The sequence below is a fragment of the Hyla sarda genome, chromosome 4 (assembly GCF_029499605.1).
Source record: "Hyla sarda isolate aHylSar1 chromosome 4, aHylSar1.hap1, whole genome shotgun sequence".
In the NCBI taxonomy this organism is placed as follows: Eukaryota; Metazoa; Chordata; class Amphibia; order Anura; family Hylidae; genus Hyla; species Hyla sarda.
Window position 1 is genome coordinate 21,918,717 of NC_079192.1, and position 6,000 is coordinate 21,924,716.

General features: G+C 44.1%; 1 non-coding gene across 1 annotated transcript; it reads left to right on the forward strand.

Annotated features, from left to right (window-relative positions):
- The first annotated feature begins 5,235 nt into the window (after window positions 1-5,235).
- Window positions 5,236-5,317, forward strand: TRNAS-GCU (transfer RNA serine (anticodon GCU)). The gene has a single exon. It is a non-coding gene; the product is annotated as a tRNA-Ser (tRNA).
- Window positions 5,318-6,000: the final 683 nt, after the last annotated feature.

Below are 6,000 nucleotides of genomic sequence, written 5' to 3' on the forward strand. Positions count from 1 at the left end.
AAAGGCTGCAGCACCCCAGACATCCGGTGCACAGAGCGAACTACGCTCTGTGTCGGATGACTGGCGATGCGAGGCAGAGGCTCGTGTTGTCACATCACGCCCCGCTCATGACCTCACGGCCACGCCCCCTCAATGCAAATCTACGAGAGGGGGCATGACTCTCCCCCTCCCATAGACTTTGCAATGAGCAGGGTGCGGCCGTGACATCACGAGCCTCTGGCGCTGCACCCGACGCTCTAATTGAACGCCGGGTGCCGCAGGGAGATCATGGGGGCCCCAGCAGCGAGACCCTCGTGATCAGACATCTTATCCTTTGGTTAGGGGATAAGATGTCTAGGGGCAGAGTACCCCTTTAAATCACCTTATGGTGGATAATCCCTTTAAATCTCTCTTTCAAGCAGAGAAATTTCACTTCATATCAATTGTGGCCGCAGCTGCGGAGGAGAGGGGTATATGCAGAGTGGAGATTGCCTTCTCCAAAATCTTATCCTTAATGCTACAGAGGGTAAGCACCTTGGAGTATGTCTGTAATCTTCCTTAATGTTGGTCTACATTTATCTTACCTGTAGCTCGTGTTGATCTGTAGCCTGTGCCTGGACAAGTCATGGCTGATGACCTGCGGATATGCTTGTTCAACTATCATGCTTGTTACCTCCCATCTTTCCTGAATCTTTTTAATGAGTAAGCGTATAAAAAACTTTAGTCATCTACAAAAAAAAAAAAAGTAAGTAAATGCATTAAAATACAAAACATTCTCAAGGCGTTAAAAAACATAAAAGCAACGTGATATAATTAACAAAAACAACTTGTACAGGAAAAAATAAACCCTTAAATGTCAATGGTACTAAAAAAAAAAAAAATTTAAAAAAACAGGCTTGGTCACTTAGGGGATAAAATGGACATACATTTGTTTTATCTTTGTGTGTATACTTATCTTTAAAGGGGTTGTCCAGGAATAAAAAAGCAGAGCTATTTTCTTCCAAAAACAGCGCCAAACCTGTCTTCAGGTTGTGTGAGGTATTACAACTTGGCTCAATTTACTAGCACTAATAGAACTGAGCTGTAATACTGTGCACAACCTGTAAACGAGGGGGGTCGCTGTTTTGGAAGACATTAGCCAGGTTTTCTAATTCTTAATTAACCTATATTTAGCATTTGTCTAATCAAGTCATGGCTGAGAAGGTTGAGGAATCTGGGAGTTTAACCTCTTAAGGACCCATGACATATGCATACGCCATGGTCTTTTCCTGGTCTCCGCCGCTCACCCGGCGGAGATCGGAAGCGGATCCCTGACGAAATCCTTCAGCAGGGATCCAGGGCAAATGCCGAGGGGGGCACGGCAAATCGCGAGGGAAATCGCCCTTGCGATCTGCGGCGATACCGGGCTGATCGAGTCTCTGGGACCCGACCGCCCGGTAATTTAGCATGATCCCGGCTGTCACAGACGGGGGAGTGCTGGGGACCGGCCCCGGTACTTACCTCGTCCCTGAAGACCCGGATCCCGGCGAGGAAGATGGCGGCGGCGTGAGTGGATCTTCAGCAGCAGTCGGGCCCTTTACAGCAATGCACGTCGCCGTAAAGCGACATGCATTGCTGTATTGGGACCCTGTATACTACAACTCCCAGCATGCCCAGACAGCCCTTGGCATCTGGGCATGCTGGGAGTTGTAGTTTTGCAACATCTGGAGGTCCACAGTTTGGAGACTACTGTGCCCTTCCAGATGTTGCAAAACTACACATCCTCAGCATGCCCTTACTGTCCAGGCATGCTGGGAGTTGTAGTTCTGTAACATCTGGCCCTTCAGATGTTGCAGAACTACAACTCCCAGCATGCCTGGACAGTTTTGGCATACTGGGAGTTGTAGTTTTGCAACATCTGGAAGGGCACAGATTGGGAACCACTGTATTAGTGGTCTGCAAACTGTAGTCCTCCAGATGTTGCAAACTACAACTCCAAGCATGCTGGGAGTTGTAGTTCGGCAACATCTGGATCTAAAGATGTTAGCGAACTACTACTCCCAGCATGCCTGAGAATGTTTGGGAGTTGTGGTTTTGCAACAACAGGAGGCACACTGGTTGGGAAACATTGTCTGTTTCCTAACTCAGTGTTTCCCAACCCGTGTGCCTCCAGCTGTTGCAAAACTATAGCTACCAGCATGCACTGATAGACTGTGCATGCTGGGAGTTGTAGTTTTGCAACAGCTGGAGGTCCCCCCCCCCTGTGAATGTACAGGGTACATTCACATGTGCAGTGGCTTACAGTGAGTATCAGGCTGCAAGTTTGCGATGCAGCAAATTTTGCGCGGCAGCTCAAACTCGCAGCGGGAAACTCGCTGTAATCCCCCGCCCGTGTGACTGTACCCTAAAAACACTACACTACACTAACACAAAATAAAATAAAAAGTAAAAAAACACTACATATACACATACCCCTACACAGCAAAACAACAACTCCCAGTATTGCAGGACAGCCGTCGACTGTCCAAGCATGCTGGGAGTTTTGCAACAGCTGGAGGCACCCTGTTTGGGAATCACTGGCGTAGAATAACCCTATGTCCACCCCTATGCAAATCCCTAATTCAGGCCTCAAATGCACATGGCGCTCTCACTTTGGAGCCCTGTCGTATTTCAAGGCAAAAGTTTAGGGCCACATATGGGGTATCGCCGTACTCGAGAGAAATTGCCTAACAAATTTTGCGGGGCTTTTTCTCCTTTCACCCCTTATGCAAAGGTGAAGTTGGGGTCTACACCAGCATATTAGTGTAAAAAAATAAATTTTTTACACTAACATGCTGGTGTTGCCCTATACTTTTCATTTTGACAAGAGGTAAAAGGGAAAAAAGCCCCCAAAAATTTGTAATGCAATTTCTCCCGACTACGGTGATACCCCATATGTGGGCGCAAAGTGCTCTGGGAGCGCACAACAAGGCCCAGAAGGGAGAGTGCACCATGTACATTTGAGGTGATTTGCACAGGGGTGGCTGATTGTTACAGCGGTTTTGACAAACGCAAAAAAATATAAAACCCCACATGTGACCCCATTTCGAAAACTACACCCCTCACGGAATGTAATGAGGGGTGCAGTGAGAATTTACACCCACTGGTGTCTGACAGACCTTTGGAACAGTGGGCTGCGCAAATAAAAAAATTTGTACAGCCCACTGTTCCAAAGATCTGACAGACACCAGTGGGGGGTAAATGCTCACTGTACCCCTTGTTACGTTCTTCAAGGGGTCTAGTTTCCAAAATGGTATACCATGTGGAGGTTATTTTGCTGTTCTGGCACCATAGGGGCTTCCTAAATGCGACATGACACCCGAGCAAAATTTGCTCTGAAAAAGCCAAATATGACTCCTTCTCTTCTGAGAATTGTAGTTCGCTCGTAGTGCACTTCAGGTCCACTTATGGGGTACCTCCATACTCAGAAGAGATGGGGTTACAAATTTTGGGGGGTATTTTCTGCTATTGACCCTTGCAAAAATTTGAAATTTGGGGGGAAACACACATTTTAGTGAAATTTATTTTAAATTTTTTTACATATGCAAAAGTCGTGAAACACCTGTGGGGTATTAAGGCTCACTTTATTCCTTGTTACGTTCCTCAAGGGGTATAGTTTCCAAAATGGTATGCCATGTGTTTTTTTTTTCCTGTTCTGGCACCATAGGGGCTTCCTAAATGCAACATGCCCCCCAAAAACCATTTCAGAAAAACGTACGCTCCAAAATCCCCTTGTCGCTCCTTCCCTTCTGAGCCCTCTACTGCGCCCGCCGAACACTTTAAATAGACATATGAGGTATGTGCTTACTCGAGAGAAATTGGGCTACAAATATAAGTATACATTTTCTCCTTTTACGCCTTGTAAAAATTCAAAAATTGGGTCTACAAGAACATGCGAGTGTAAAAAATGAAGATTGTGAATTTTCTCCTTCACTTTGCTGCTATTCCTGTGAAACACCTAAAGGGTTAAAACGCTGACTGAATGTCATTTTGAATACTTTGGGGGGTGGAGTTTTTATAATGGGGTCATTTGTGGGGTATTTCTAAGATGAAGACCCTTCAAATTCCCTTCAAACCTGAACTGGTCCCTGAAAAATTGTGATTTTGGAAATTTTGTGAAAAATTGGAAAATTGCTGCTGAACTTTGAAGCCCTCTGGTGTCTTCCAAAAGTAAAAAACAGGTCAATTTTATGATGCAAACATAAAGTAGACATATTGTATATGTGAATTAAAAAAAAATATATTTTGAATATCCATTTTCATTACAAGCAGAGAGCTTCAAAGTTAGAAAAATGCAAAATGTTCAAATTTTTAATCAAATTTTGGGATTTTTCACCAAGAAAGGATGCAAGTTACCAAAAATTTTTACCACTAAGTTAAAGTAGAATATGTCACAAAAAAACATTCTCGGAATCAGAATGATAACTAAAAGCATTCCAGAGTTATTAATGTTTAAAGTGACAGTGGTCAGATGTGCAAAAAATGGCCGGGTCCTAAGGTGTAAAATGGCTGGGTCCTTAAGGAGTTAAAGGAGTACTCCAGAAGAAGAAAAAAAAATTCAAATCAACTGGTGGCAGAAAGTTATTTGCAAATTACTTCTATTTAAACATTTAACCCTTCCAGTACTTATCAGCTGCTGTATGCTCCAGAGGAAGTTGTGTAGTTCTTTCCATTCTGACCACAGTGCTCTCTGCTGCCACCTCTGTCCAGAGCAAGAGAGGTTTACTATGGGGATTTGATCCTACTCTGGACAGTTCCTGACATGGACAGAGGTGTCAGCAGAGAGCACTGTGATCAGACAGAAAATAAATTAAAAAAGAAAAGAACTCCATGTAGAGCATACAGCAGCTGATAAGTACTGGAAGAATTAAGATTTTTAAATAGAAGTAATTTACAAATCTGTTTAACTTTCTGGGACCAGTTGATTTGGAAACAGTTTTTTTCCTCCGGAGTACCCCTTTAAGGTGATGATCTGCTAATGTTGGTTCCTGTTCCCATCTTCTTTTGTTATGACTGGATGAAAAAGCAGAAAAAGCCTTATTATCTGCCGTATCTTCCAGAAATAAAACATATAATACTAAATAATCATTGGACACGAAAAGAAAACATAAAGCCTGTGTTTAGCTGCCGATGCCACCCTGTTATTTAGGTATCTTGAACGGCAAGTTATGAGAGGAGGGACTCATCCGACCTATAAATCCTCCACATAGACAGTGTACAAAAAAGGGATAAAAAGGAGACGAGGTGGCCGAGTGGTTAAGGCGATGGACTGCTAATCCATTGTGCTCTGCACGCGTGGGTTCGAATCCCATCCTCGTCGACCTGTTTTGGTAACGTTGTATAGGTGGTAGGCGCCTATTTTAACATGCTGACTGTTTTGTTCACGATATCTTAAAGGGGTACTCCACTGCCCCAGCGTTCAGAACATCTTGTTCCAAATACTGGGATCCGGGCTGCAGGGGGTCGTGACGTCACGGCGGCGCCCCCTCAATGCAAGTCTATGGGATGGTCGTGGCGGCATTGAGGGGGTGTGGACGTGACGTCACAACCCCCCCGCAAGACCCCCCCCCCCCCCAATCGTTCGGGACAAAATGTTCTGAACGCTGGGGCAGTGGAGTACCCCTTCAAAATCTATGACCACTTTTGGTATTAGTATTTTTATCTACGCACTAATAAATTGAATGATTGGCCTCACTTTCCTTTCAAATGGCGGTATAGGTCATCAAAGTTAAAGGGGTTATGCAGGATTAAAAAACAGCACCACACCTGTCCTCAGGTTGTATGCGGTATGGCAACAAAGTTCCATTAAAGTGAACAGAGCCAAACTGTTATGCCACACACAACCTGAGGACAGTTGTTGCACTGTTTTTGGAAACAATTAGTTTTTTTTTTTTTTATTCCTGGATATCCCCTTTAACCCCTTAAGGACTCAGGGTTTTTCAGTTTTTGCAGTTTCGTTTTTTCCTCCTTACCTTTTAAAAATCAAAACCCTTTCAATTTTCC